This window comes from Podarcis liolepis (assembly GCF_965112155.1).
Source record: "Podarcis liolepis genome assembly, chromosome: 5".
In the NCBI taxonomy this organism is placed as follows: Eukaryota; Metazoa; Chordata; class Lepidosauria; order Squamata; family Lacertidae; genus Podarcis; species Podarcis liolepis.
In genome coordinates, this window is record NC_139556.1 from 4,136,513 (window position 1) to 4,150,646 (window position 14,134).

General features: G+C 45.5%; 1 protein-coding gene across 3 annotated transcripts in view; it reads left to right on the forward strand.

Moving 5' to 3' along the window:
• Positions 1-14,134, forward strand: part of SHISAL1 (shisa like 1) — a 182,072-nt gene that overhangs the window by 61,530 nt on the left and 106,408 nt on the right. For all 3 annotated transcript variants that reach the window (XM_083503596.1, XM_083503600.1, XM_083503597.1), the window contains one exon: positions 4,733-4,892. The gene's annotated coding sequence lies outside the window, so the exon portion shown is untranslated. The remainder of the gene's footprint in view (positions 1-4,732; positions 4,893-14,134) is intronic.

A 14,134-nucleotide genomic window follows, 5' to 3' on the forward strand; every position in this document is an offset into this window, starting at 1 on the left:
AGTTTTTAGTGGTCAGATCAGTCAAGCAATGGCCAGCTGGGCTGGCAACCTATTTGCCATGAGTTTGCTGTACTTTCTTATGAGCCATGCAAAATTGCCTGTACTCTATTTGACCAGCTAGCATAGCCCTTTTACAGTCACTGGTATGTTTCCACAAATGCCTGAAATCCTTAGCAAACTTTTTATAGTTGATACTCAATACTGCTTTGCTGTGACAACCTGTATTTGTTTTGGGTGGCGGGTGTGTGTGTGCAAACCACCAGTTGTGTAGAATGCAACAGATGAAGCAGGAATTATAGTACAATATATATCAAAGGAGAAAAAAACGGAAAAAGAATTCCAAGGCATTTTATTCTATGGCATTTTAGTAACAGACAAAGCAATTGCATGCTAATGAGCTTATATTCCAAACACAACAGGAACACCAGCTGCTGAAATGTCAGACTTTTTATCCACTGGGTGTTTTCTTATGGATTTAGCCAGTCAATGAAAAAAACCAACCAAACAAACCTTGGTTAATGAACTGTGTGTGGACCCCTCAAGGAGCTGTATTCCTGCAGAGCTCAAGCAGAAGGAGGCTTCAGAGGTTGTCTTTTCACAAGGTCAGGTTGCTTCTCTCTAAAGAGAGCATGTCACAGATTGAAGGTGTTCTCCTAATATATATGCATTTCCCTTGATATCATGCACTTTTAAACATTATTTCCACTAATATACATATATTTGTGTCTACTGTTGCCTAATCATTAGGATCTAATATAGGTTTCTCAGTATGCATATCTTCTTTCTTCTTCTTCTTCTTCTTCTTCTTCTTCTTCTTCTTCTTCTTCTTCTTCGGCAATCACTCATAGCCGAGTAAGATTAACAATGAATCCGTAAGTGACTGTGGAGGCCAATTCTGGACCCACACATCCTTCCACAGTGGGGACATTGGTTCCTGGGCGGGAGTTGATCATGGTGTGGATTTGCCAAGCGTGCCTTCCTCTTAGCATGTTTCTCCCTTGCGTTCAGGGCAGATTTTTGTTTACAACAGTTTTGAGTTCGAGTGTCTTCAAAGTCCATGACACCTTTGGTAAAGGCTGTTCTCCAAGGGGAGCACTCGCAGGCCAGTGTTTCCCAGTTGTCGGTGTTTATACTACATTTTTAAAGATTTGCCTTGAGACAGTCTTTAAACCTCTTTTGTTGACCACCAGCATTACGCTTTCCATTTTTAAGTTCGGAATAGAGTAGTTGCTTTGGAAGACAATCATCAGGCATCCGCACAACATGACCAGTCCAACGAAGCTGATGTTGAAGAATCATTGTTTAAACACTGGTGATCTTTGCTTCATCCAGTACACTGATATTAGTTTGCCTGTCTTCCCAAGTGATGTGTAAGATTTTTCGGAGACACCATTGATGGAATCTTTCGAGAAGTTGGAGATGGTGTTTATAAGTGGTCCATGTTTCACAAGCATAGGGTAAGGTTGGTAGTACAATAGCTTTGTAAACAAGCATTCTGGTTTCCCTGCAAATGTCCTGGTGCTCAAACACTCGGGAGAAAGCCGCATTGCAGAGCTCAGGCAATGCTGGATTTCGGCATCAATGTTGACCCTTGTGGAAAGATAATTGCCTAGGTAGGAGAAGTGATCAACATTTTCCAATGTTACACCATTGAGTTGGATTTGTGGTGCTGCAGAGGGGTTATTTTGTACTTGTTGGTGCAGCACTTTGGTTTTTTGGGTGTTGAGCATATATTGACTGGAGAACAATATCACAAGATTCAGAGAAGTGCACATTTTGAATAATAGCCCCAGTGGCGTAGCGTGGGGGGTGCCAGGGGGGCCGGCCGCACCGGGCGCAACATGGACGGGGGGCGCGCTCGCACTAGCAGCTCTCTGCCCCTACTAAAATCCACGGGTTAGGGAGCCTGCGCTCGCTCGGCTTGGCGAGGAGGTCGCAGAAGGGGGAGAGCGAAGCCTTCTGCCGGGCAAAAAAAGGAGAGGAAGCCGGGCGGGCGGGCGGGCGGGCTGGCTGGCTGGCGGGGGGTCTGGCTGCGCCTGCTGCTGCCGTTGCTGCTGCTGCCGGGGCTTTGACAGCTTGGCGAAGCGGAGGGAGAGGAGCTTTATGGTAATTGTGGCTCTCTCTCCACTGGCCGCCTGGCTAGTGAGCCGAGCCGAGCAGGGAGTCGGGCGAGGGGGCGGGAAGAGACTTTTCCACCTCGCCTGGTCAAAAAGGAGAGCGGAGTCTCCTCAGGGCGCCCTCAGGCAGGGCAAGGCAAGCAGAGCGAGGAGGAGAGGGGAAGGCGGGGGGGGGGGAAGCAGCCAGGAAACGCTGCGGTGTGGAGGAGGAATCAATTAAGGAGAGAAAGCGAAAGGAAAGAAAAGAGGCAGCTCCAGGAGAGCGCGGGGGAAAGAGAAGCCTCGCTGCTGCTGCTTGGGAGAGTAAATTACTGTACTTGCCTTGCCCCAGGTTAGGGGGCGCAAATTTATTGCCTTGCCCCGGGTTAGGGGGCGCAAATTACTTGCCTTGCCCCGGGTGCTGATAACCCACGCTACGCCGCTGAATAGCCCTGCTTCAGTTCATGCATTGGTTCAGGAATCATGTTAATCAAAATTATATGTTAGAGATCTATATACTTTCTTATTTTAAAAAAGCAAATGATGTTCTGCCCTTGCGCCAATGAGAGTTCTGTCTGTTATGGCACATGTGCCCCATGATTTAGTGTTAAAGTGGTGGGCATGCATCACATATAAAGCCATTGGCCTCTTATATCATGACTGGCAGAAGTTCTACAAAGCTTCAGGCAGAGATCTTTCTCCTACCTTCATTCTTACAAAACAGAAAGACAAACCCTCAGCTTAAGTTGCTAAGGATTAATCCTGAGACCTTCTGCGTGCAAAGTATGCGCTTTACCAGTGATCTATGGCTCTTCCTCTGCAAACAGTTTCTGAAAACCTCAACCACCCCTTTTCCTTCTGTTTTAATCATCCACAGTGTGAAAGGGTAGATATGGGGCCATTAAAAGAGCAGTCACACATCCAGACGGTCTTATTTCCATCTTTACCACTTGGCTAGAGTGTAACCAATACCTATTTCTCACTGAGATGGTAGACCTGTGCCTGGGCTATATACAACGCAAGAGAGTATTGGGGGAGGGCACATGACAGAATCTTCTTCTAAATTTAAAGTAGAAAAATCCTAGAGAAATTGTCTAGATGCTTCTACCTGATCTGTATTTTTCCCTATGTAGTTTTGAGGGGGCTTTTACTTATTTTTGCAATAGAGTTTTCTTAGGTGAGGTGCACCCCCATTTGTAGTTGAAGGGGCACAACTGAGACACAGGTTCACTACCTCAGGAAAACTAGGCCAAGGAAAGAGTATTAAATATGAGCCACATTGTAATTTCATGAGGCATTCAGAAATAGTCTGCAGCATCAAACTGGCGCTGTGGCAATGAATTTTCATGGCACTCTTGTTGTTGGTATCTTTGTGAAGAGGAGGAGGGGGAGAAAAAGTCACTATTGAAGTAAATTTTCATCTGCTTTTTTTATATCCCACATTTGAAGGGAAACTAGTAAATGTCCAAGATGCAAAAGGGATAAAACTTCTATGCATTATAGACGAGATCAAACATTGATTTCCCAAGGGTTCTGATGCAAAACACAGAGGATAAAGTCATGACTTTTTTAGGCCAAATCAATAACAAGGCATATAAAGAGATAAGAAAGGAGTCATATTGTTATTTTTGCCATATTTGACTTTTTATAGCCGAAAAGGCAATTTGCAATATACTAAAAACCAAGCCAAGGCATAACACCATGAATGTTGATTCCCCCAGTTAATGGTGCACATTAGTAGAAAATTCTCTCTCTCTCTCTCTCTCTCTCTCTCTCTCTCTCTCTCTCTTACACACACACACACACACACACACACACACACACACACACACACACTGCAAAGAGTTCCTTGAGGTGTGAGGCCCATTATTCTCTTATGTTTGAATTGTTTGGGGCCTATGGATACAACACTGCACTCTGAAATTAAATGTTCACATTCTAGAAACTAGGAGCCAAACTAGTTTGGCCACAGGGGAAACCCTTGAAGGAGGACAACTCTGCCCCACCACCCAGGCCCCTACTGGCTGCGCCCTAGAGCAGCATGGGAGCAATTGCAAGATGGCACAGCCCACATTACTCCAGGTGACATATGAACTGGCTCTGTGGGGAAATTGTTGGGATGGCTGAATCTAATTCCAAACTGAGCCATGGGGAGTTCTGGCAAAGCGATGGAAATGGCAGGGCTTGGCAGATGCTTAGTTATGCCCTATAGTTAATCTGATTTAATGTGAAGATAGATGGAAGAATTTGAGAAGGGAGCCATAGGCCTCATGGACTAGGAAGTTTTTATCGGATTCTTCTGAAAGGCAGGAAAGCTACTACACAAAGCACTTGAGTCTTCCAAGACCCCCTTGGAATACCATAGACAGAAAAATCAGGGGTTTCAGTTCATAAAACACTTTGCAGTCTTTTGAGCTGAAAAGTTCTAAAATGGGTGGAAGAACAGTATTAATAATGCAACATTTGATTTTTCTATTATTGATTTTGTCACAAAATTATGCTTTCAATATTTCATGACAATGTGAAGTACAAGACACCAACTTCTATGCAGAAGGAGGCTTGTTATAGATGCTCTTTAAAAAATAAATGGAATAGTGCAGTTATTCTGTTCATTTATATCTCACCTTTCCTCCCAGGTGGCGTGCCTTGGCCTCCCCCTCCCCGTTGTATCTTCACAACGTCCCTCTGGGTTAGGTTAGACAGTGACTAAGCAGAGGGCTGAGTTGGATTTGAACCAGCTGACATTTCTGAAAAGTCTTCAGAAGCCGCTGCATGGAAGCTGTAATGGGATGGAAGGTTGGTCTGTGTGATCTCTCAAGGATTCTCAAACCTGGATGTAAAAAAGAGACTGCTAGAGAGAGTCAAACTGGGTGGGCAAGTTTAGCCTGGTCACTGTCCTTTGGTCAGGTTTATTGGCTCCAGTGGGGCTCAATGGCCAATCTCCCCATAACTAATAAAATGGCCAAAGTCTCTTTCTGAAAGGAGCATGTCTTGCTTCCACCAGCTTCTGTGGGGAATGATGCCATGCAGCTGCTTGAGAAAAAGCCATGAGCGTGTTTAGGATGAGTTTAGTCTTGGACTGGAAGAGACACACAAACTTGCTCTTTGCAAAAATCCTATTGTCCTGCTGGCCTCCTAGAAATCTGATGGAGGGCAGTGAATGGAAGACTAAATTTAAAATCTTCACTTATTCTCAACACAATGCATATGTGTAAATACAACCAAACAGCACAATAGCACCAGTAAACCTCCAGTGACCTCATTCCACAGAAACAGAGTCTCGATGCAGATGGAAAGCCTGGAATTCTAACTAGCGATGGACACTTTTCATTCCTCTCTGCTTTCTCCCCCACCAAATCTTCAGTGTGCTACATTTTTAAATTAAAAAGTCCTCACGGAATTTTGTAAGGATTTTAATGCACATTTCCCCTAGCATAGACCTTTTTGCAAGCAATTTTCTCTGATAGAATGCATTTTTGTACACACACCCAAAAAGTATACACATTTTTTTGCTAGGAAAACTTGCACCACTGAATTCAGAAAAGTGTGAATTCCCAAGGAGAGCTGTGTTTCAGTTAGCATACTGTTTCAAGAAGCACAAATTAGGTAGATCAACATTAAAATGCAAACAGAACTGACTTCCTCCCCCGTACCTATCTGTAGCATAGTAATTGAATACATGTTCACCCTTCATAAACAGGGATATGTTTGTTTTGCTTTTAACTTGTAAAAGCAGGAGTGTTTCAGGGATGAGGAGCAGCTTCAGTTTTAAGTCGTGGGATAGCTCAGTTGGTAGAGCATGAGAGTCTCAATATGAGGGTAATGGGTTCAAGCTCCTGCGTTCAAGGGGGTCAGACTAGATGACCCTCATGGTGCCTTCCAACTCTACAATTCTATGATTCTATGTATGCTAGGTAAGGGACGCAGGTGGCGCTGTGGGTTAAACAACAAAGCCTAGGGCTTGTCGATCAGAAGGTCGTGGTTCGAATCCCCGCGACGGGGTGAGCTCCCATTGCTCGGTCCCTGCTCCTGCCAACCTAGCAGTTTGAAAGCACGTCAAAGTGCAAGTAGATAAATAGGTACCGCTCCGGCGGGAAGGTAAACGGTGTTTCCGTGCACTGCTCTGGTTCGCCAGAAGCGGCTTAGTCATGCTGGCCACATGACCCTGAAGCTGTCTGCGGACAAACGTCGGCTCCCTCGGCCAATAAAGCGAGATGAGCGCCGCAACCCCAGAGTCGGTCACAATTGGACCTAATGGTCAGGGGTCCCTTTACCTTTACCTATGAATGCTAGCTAACAGCCACCTGCAAGAGCTTCTGCTCATGACAGCTCAGCCTTCTGAAAAGAGGTATTGTATTTCCCTAGTTCAGTTTAAGGTATGTGCAAAGCCAGCAAAAGCAGCTTAATGGAAGGGAACAGGTACAATAGATGCAGATATACATACAGTGCTCCTTCCACCTTGGCCATTCTGGCAGCATAGCATGGCATGTGTTTTCATCTGCAGTCATCCTTTCCCCCCCAGATTCATGGGGCTTCGGGATGCCTCCCTGATCCTTTGTCTGCAGCAGCTGAGGATACAGGGCATTGCCCTGCAAATCTGCCAGCAAGCTGCTTGAAAGGAGAAAAGGTGAAAGAACTGAAGTTCTGGAGGTGAAACATTCATCAAAGGGTATTTCAGTGCAAATCAAGACAGCCTGCTCCTTGCAGGAAGGAGTTTGTAGGGTGAGAACTGTTAATAGGAATCTCTAACAATAGATGATTCCCAGTGGTTCAAGTGTTCTAATTGGGCAGGTTTAGATTTAATTTTCACACAGTGTGATCGGGCTCATATCACTGAACCTGCATCTTCTTCCTGAAAGCATAAACAAACATGACTGCCTCTCCGAAGACTTCAGGCGCAATGACAAAGTTGCCTTTGAGTCACCTAGAATAGTAGGGAATGATATTTAATTACACACAGCCTAGTCTGATTAGCAGGGGTGAACAGAGCTCCTACTGAGGTTTGATTAAATTTCAGGAGATTGTAAGCCACTAAGCAACAGGGAAATATACGTTAGGAATGGGCAGAATGCTGGAGCATGTAATTTAAAAACTCCACAAGTTCTTTTTGCCGTTTTGCCCTCCAAATTCAACTTTTTGAATTTGTTGTTGTCATTAGATGGTTTTCTACAGCAATTGGAGATGTGAAAAGTCCTCCTGCGGCACTTTCCTGATTTTGATGGGATCTCGTTTACAGTCTCAGGCTTCATGATTGGCAACATCCGCGAAACATTTCAATTCTGTTGTTGCTCTCCTCTTGTTGAATCTGTGGATCTTGGTGGTCACTCGTTCCGTTCACAGAGAAAGACACCACAGGACAAATGCCATTTCCCTTGTGCCAGTGTGGTGTAGTGGTTAAGAGCGGTAGTCACGTAATCTGGGAAACCGGGTTCGTGTCTCCGCTCCTCCACATGCAGCTGCTGGGTGACCTTGGGCCAGTCACACTTCTCTGAAGTCTCTCAGCCCCACTCACCTCACAGAGTGTTTGTTGTGGGGGAGGAAGGAAAAGGAGAATGTTAGCCGCTTTGAGACTCCTGAAGGGGAGTGAAAGGCGGGATATCAAATCCAAACTCCTCTTCTTCTTCTTCTTCTTCTTCTTCTTCTTCTTCTTCTTCTTCTTCTTCTTCTTCATGCCTCAGGCAGACATGGAGCTTCTGTTACCTGAGGGAGGCAAGACATACACCGTGTGCTAGCCCCGGGGGGAAGGTTATCGTTGTCATAGTCAAAGTCCAGTCCTGAGTCACTAGCCTGGAAACAGCTCACAAGGAGCAAGGCGAGGTCCAAAGCAGGAAGCCGGGCGGGGACAGGAACACTGGAAGGTCAGGGCTGGGTCCGGGTAGGAGCAGGTACTCAATGACGACGTTGCTTCCGCAACCTGGGACCGGGCTGACTGGCCTTTATCTTCTCTGAGGCCAGGGGCGGTCCCGGCCCCCAGGAGACCCTCTCCTGGCCTTAAGGCGAGCACTCCTCCTGGGAGAAACCAGTTCCCTTCGCCTCTCTGCCCTGAGCCTCTGCAGTTCAGGAGAGGCTGAAGGGTTACTGGGCCCAGGAGGAGACTCACCTGTAGGCACTGAGTCCTCAACCACCTCTGGAGCCAGAATGGATTCACCTGGTGCCTGCTCCTGAGGATCCGGCACAGGTGTAGGTGCCTCAGAATCAAGGCCCTGCCCCAGTTCAGCCGGCCCTGGAGGCGGGGACTCCTGTGCAGGCTGGGATTCCTCCGGTTCATCCTCTGAATCGGATTCCCAGGCCATCACACACCGCCTTCAGGAACAGCCTCAATTAACCCTTCTCCACCCTCCCTCGTTCAGCTCTGTGCTGCCTGTGCCTAAGCAGAGTTCTACAATTTTGCCTTACAGTTCACTTGATGTAGAATCAGGTTGTGCTATAGTCTGAGAACTTCCCTGGGTGGGGGTCTCTTCTGATATTACTTCCTCTTCTGAGAAGAGACACTGCAACATAGCAAGTGAGCCATAAGTAGTGTCTGCAGAAGTCTTCCATGTCAGTTTCACCTAACTATGCCCTTTCATAGATCCATCCAGTGAGGCTGGATGGGCATCTGTCATGGATGCTTCAGCTAAGATTCCTACATTGCAGGAAGTTGGACTAGATGACTTTTGGGGTCCTTTTTAACTCTACAATTCTATTATTCTATAATGACACTGCTGTCAAGTTTTTACACCCAACACCACTTGGGTAGGGCCTTACTACACAGTTGTATGTGTGAAGAGTGGTGCAGCAACTGAATAGCAGGGACTCATGTGATGAACCCATGAAAAAGCAACTTCGGTGCAACTGCTGTAATGTCTACAACGCAGCCTCAACTTGAAGCTAAAGCCAGGAAAAATCTGACTCTTTCCCCCCAAACAGAGAAACTCCAAAACTCCGATACCAAAAACACATTTATGGAATGGCCCTGCATTCACTGTTTGTGAACAGGAACTGAAACAGATGCAAGCAAAGTCATCAGATGTAGTGATCTACAAGCTGTTACTTTGAAGGAAATCCACAATATGTGAAGTAAGGATCTGATGTAGTATCATGGCTAGCAGACAAAGGTGTGTATTAGCAAGTCATCCACTGGAATCTCCCTTTCTCCATGACCTTGCTATAACTACAGTATGGGGAATAATAAACGTCATCTGCATTAAAAGGCTGCTGAAAGGATCACAGCATTCAGAGATACAGACATTCGCAAATGTCGTTATAAATGCTACATATTAAGCAGTCCTCATCATACCAAAGGAAATGAAATTGTTCCAAATGAAATTCTGTCTGGACCGGTCTTGTGACACAAAGCAGCGACTTAACAAAAAATGCATCAAGGCACACATAATAATCTGCATGAAGGAAACCCTTCTATGCAGGAAATAAAACCCACAAAGATTTTTCAGACCATTCTAGAATGTAAATACTGTTTGGAAACTGAAACTCTTTCCCTTCGCCCTTTTGTTCATCTGCACTAGAAAGTAGAAATATGTATTCTGAGTGCATAATATAGAGTGTGATGCTGTCTGAGAGATTCCCACATCATCCACCCACTCATTTTCTCACCAAGGGGCAGCGAAAGATGGAAATAACTCTCACGCCCACATACGCAATATACGTGTGCTCCTGGGCAATTTATTTATGATTAATAATATTTTATATGTAAAAAAAACTTGTGGGAAATGGAACAGGCAAACCCAATCCACACCCAGGTAAACTGAAGCCCAGGTGGTTTATAGACCAATAATTCTACTGGAGCCCAATAAAAGTGAATCAACATACACAAAAAGACACTTCAACTTAAGGGAGCTACGGAAAGATACAGGTACATTTGGGGAAGAAATATGAGATCAGAATTAGTTTCTGAGTTAGAGAGAGGTTCTGTGTCCAGGCAATCCAAATTCTGTCCCAGGAAAAGCAGGATTTTGTTACCTGTATAAAAGGATGAAAATTGAGCAAATTTGCATAGTTTTCCCCAGCAATTTCTGTTCTGCTGCTGCTCATAGGTGGTACACTAAGGAACCCACAGCTTTGTTTTAACCAATGAAAATCTTACTTGGTCAGCTATTTGGCTTCAGCAACTGCTCCCCCAAGCCTAGCATCAGCATCCAGCTTGGTGGGATACAAAAGGCACCACCTACAACAGCTGATGACAGCTGCCCTTTAAAAAACAAATGTTTACATATCTTTTTTCATAGACTGTGAAAAGAATTGCTGAGCCATGCAGCTGTAGCTTTCACAGCTTCCATTACCTGTGGGCCCTATCCCAAATGTGTGCTTCATTGTGGATAATGAAGATGGTGGCAGCTGCCTCACCTGGTACTTCCTCAGTCCAGGCGGTAAAGAGAAGTGCCAGGTCGTTGGAGCTGCACTGGTTTCTGTGTTTGCTCCTTTCCCTCTATTGCCCATTGCTGCCCATCCCCTCTGCTTTCTGGGCTAACCAGGGAAGCACTAGGGGGTCCAATGACAGATTGCTGAGGGCCTACTCAAATCTGGTACTCTATTCTGGTAGGGTGGTCACTCACACATCACCCAAAAGGTGAAAATGCAGCACCAAAAAGAAGATAAGGGAGGATGGCATAACATTTGCAAATGCTGGTTTATATGTGCAAATGATAGGTGGAATTAAGTAGGAGAACTAGGTGCGCAACTGGACTTTTCCCTCCTTTCTGCTCCCCTAACCCTGTTCTGGGGGTTACTCCAACCTTACAAAGCAAGTTCAGAGCATGCAGGGGAGGAGAGGGAAGCCCTGTCACACAAGTGGGCCCTGCTCCATGCTTGCAACAACTTAGTTGAATCCTGCCCCTAGAAATCATTAAAAAGGTAAAGGACCCCTGACAGTTTAGTTCAGTCCAGTCACAGACAACTCTGGGGTTGTGGCGCTCATCTCGCTTTACAGGCTGAGGGAGCTGGCATTTGTCCACAGACAGTTTTTCTGGATCATGTGGCCTGCATGATTAAGCCACTTCTGGCGCAACGGAACATCGAAACCAGAGCAGCACATGGAAACACTGTCTACCTTTCCGCTGGAGTGGTACCTATTTATCTACTTGTACTGGCGTGCTTTCGAACTGCTAGGTTGGCAGGAGCTGGGACTGAGCAACAGGAGCTCACCCTGTCACGGGGATTTGAACCACCGATCTTCTGATCAGCAAGTCCAAGAGGCTCAGTGGTTTAGACCACAGTGCCACCCGCATCCCATTAGAAATCATTACAATAATTTAAATAGAAATATAATACTGTGAACTTGGTGTCCTGTGCGCTCGGGTCTGATCTCCAGATAGTAACTGTTGGTGGACAGCTTCAGGTATGGTTTCCATATGTCCGGGGAAAACTGGACATGTTCTCTTTTGGGGGGCCAACATGTCCATCCAGGAGGATTTTTACGTTTAAAAGGAAATGCCTGGGTTTGTCAAGCTTGGGCTTGGGCTGCTCTACACACTGTGACTGCTGCCAGTCCGAGCTGGGGAAAGAGGCTCGTATGCCAGGTTCACCATTTCCTTCATTTGGTGCAGGTATTTTATATCCAGTATAAACAGGATACCATTTTTTGTACCTACCTACACACACGCAAATCTTCGTACAAAGATTACCATAATAAAGGACAAAAGTAGTAAGGACCTAACAGAAGCAGAAGACGTCAAGAAGAGGTGGCAAGAATACACAGAGGAATTATACCAGAAAGATATGGATGTCTCGTACACCCCAGATGGTATGGTTGCTGACCTTGAGCCAGACATCCTGGAGAGTGAAGTCAAATGGGCCTTAGAAAGCACTGCTAATAACAAGGCCAGTGGAAGTGATGGTATTCCAGCTGAACTATTTAAAATTTTAAAAGATGATGCTGTTAAGGTGCTACACTCAATATGCCAGCAAATTTGGAAAACTCAGCAGTGGCCAAAGGATTGGAGAAGATCAGTCTACATCCCAATTCCAAAGAAGGGCAGTGTCAAAGAATGCTCTAACTACCGCACAATTGCACTCATTTCACATTCTAGCAAAGTTATGCTTAAAATTCTACAAGGAAGGCTCAAGCAGTATGTGGACTGAGAACTCCCAGAAATGCAAGCTGGATTTCGAAGGGGCAGGGGAACCAGAGACCAAATTGCAAACATGTGCTGCATTATGGAGAAAGCTAGAGAGTTCCAGAAAGACATCTACTTCTGCTTCATTGACTATGCAAAAGCCTTTGACTGTGTTGACCACAGCAAACTATGGCAAGTTCTTAAAGAAATGGGAGTGCCTGATCACCTCATCTGTCTCCTGAGAAATCTCTATGTGGGACAAGAAGCTACAGTTAGAACTGGATGTGGAACAACTAATTGGTTCAAAATTGGGAAAGGAGTACGGCAAGGCTGTATATTGTCTCCCTGCTTATTTAACTTATATGCAGAATTCATCATGTGAAAGGCTGGGCTGGATGAATCCTAAGCCGGAATTAAGATTGCCGGAAGAAATATCAACAACCTCAGATATGCAGATGACACAACTTTGATGGCAGAAAGTGAGGAGGAATTAAAAAACCTTTTAATGAGAGTGAAAGAGGAGAGCGCAAAATATGGTCTGAAGCTTAACATCAAAAAAACGAAGAACATGGCCACTGGGCCCATCACCTCCTGGCAAATAGAAGGGGAAGAAATGGAGGCAGCAAGATATTTTACTTTCTTGGGCTCCATGATCACTGCAGATGGTGACAGCAGTCACGAAATTAAAAGACGCCTGCTTCTTGGGAGAAAAGCAATGACAAACCTAGACAGCATCTTAAAAAGCAGAGACATCACTTTGCCAACAAAGATCCGTATAGCTAAAGCTATGGTTTTCCCAGTAGTGATGTATGGAAGTGAGAGCTGGACCATAAAGTATGCTGATCGCCAAAGAATGGATGCTTTTGAATTCTGGTGCTGGAGGAGACTCTTGAGAGTCCCATGGACTGCAAGAAGATCAAATGTATCCATTCTGAAGGAAATCAGCCCTGAGTGCTCACTGGAAGGACAGCTGGTGAAGCTGAGGCTCCAATACTTTGGCCACGTCATGAGAAGAGAAGACTCCCTGGAAAAGACCCTGATGTTGGGAAAGATGGAGGGCAGAAGGAGAAGAGGAGGACAGAGGACGAGATGGTTGGACAGTGTTCTCAAAGCTACCAGCATGAGTTTGACCAAACTGCGGGAGGCAGTGGAAGACAGGAGTGCCTGGCATGCTCTGGTCCATGGGGTCACGAAGAGTCGGACACGACTAAATGACTAAACAACAACAACACACACAGAGAGACAAAGGCTCCTGTTTCTGAAAAGGACAGGGGGCATCTGATCTCTCCACTACTTTTAATTGTTCTCCAAGACCTGAAGGAGAGGCAAAAGGGGAAATAGGACATTCCGGAATCAGAAAGTGGGATGGGATAGCATTAACACCCCTAACTTCTTCCATAGCCACAGCACCCTTGGATTTAACAAGACTCCAGCCATTGATCTCAAACTTTGCTCTCTGAGTCTCTCTCCAGCCTGCTGTTTGCTATCTCCACTGCATAATGCTCACCATACTTTTCTGTGTATAAGACTATGTTTTTTTCTTTAAAAATCATGCTAAGAAGTGGGGGTTGTCTTATACATGGGTAGTGCATAGGGTGGACATTTGATTGGTTGCTGCCAAGGCTGTCAGTGGCTATTGCGCATGTTACTGGTTGCGTGTTATTGTTGCGTGTGTTATTGACTGACACTCTGGCAGTTGGGTGGGTGATTGGCCGGCGATGGGACAGACAGGAGGCAGATTTAGTGACACGTGTGGGAGCGATTTTCGGCAATCCCCCCCTACAAAAAAGCTCAACAACTCTGTGCCATCTCCCCCTGTTTTCTTAAATTTGAGTCCCCCCAAATAGGGGTCATCTTATTCATGGGGGCGTCTTATAGATGGAAAAGTACGGTAACTTCAATCATAAATTACTCTAAAATACTGGCATTGTCTTTTAAACTAACTGTCAGTAGATGGAGGGAGACCACTCACTTGCAAATGAAAAT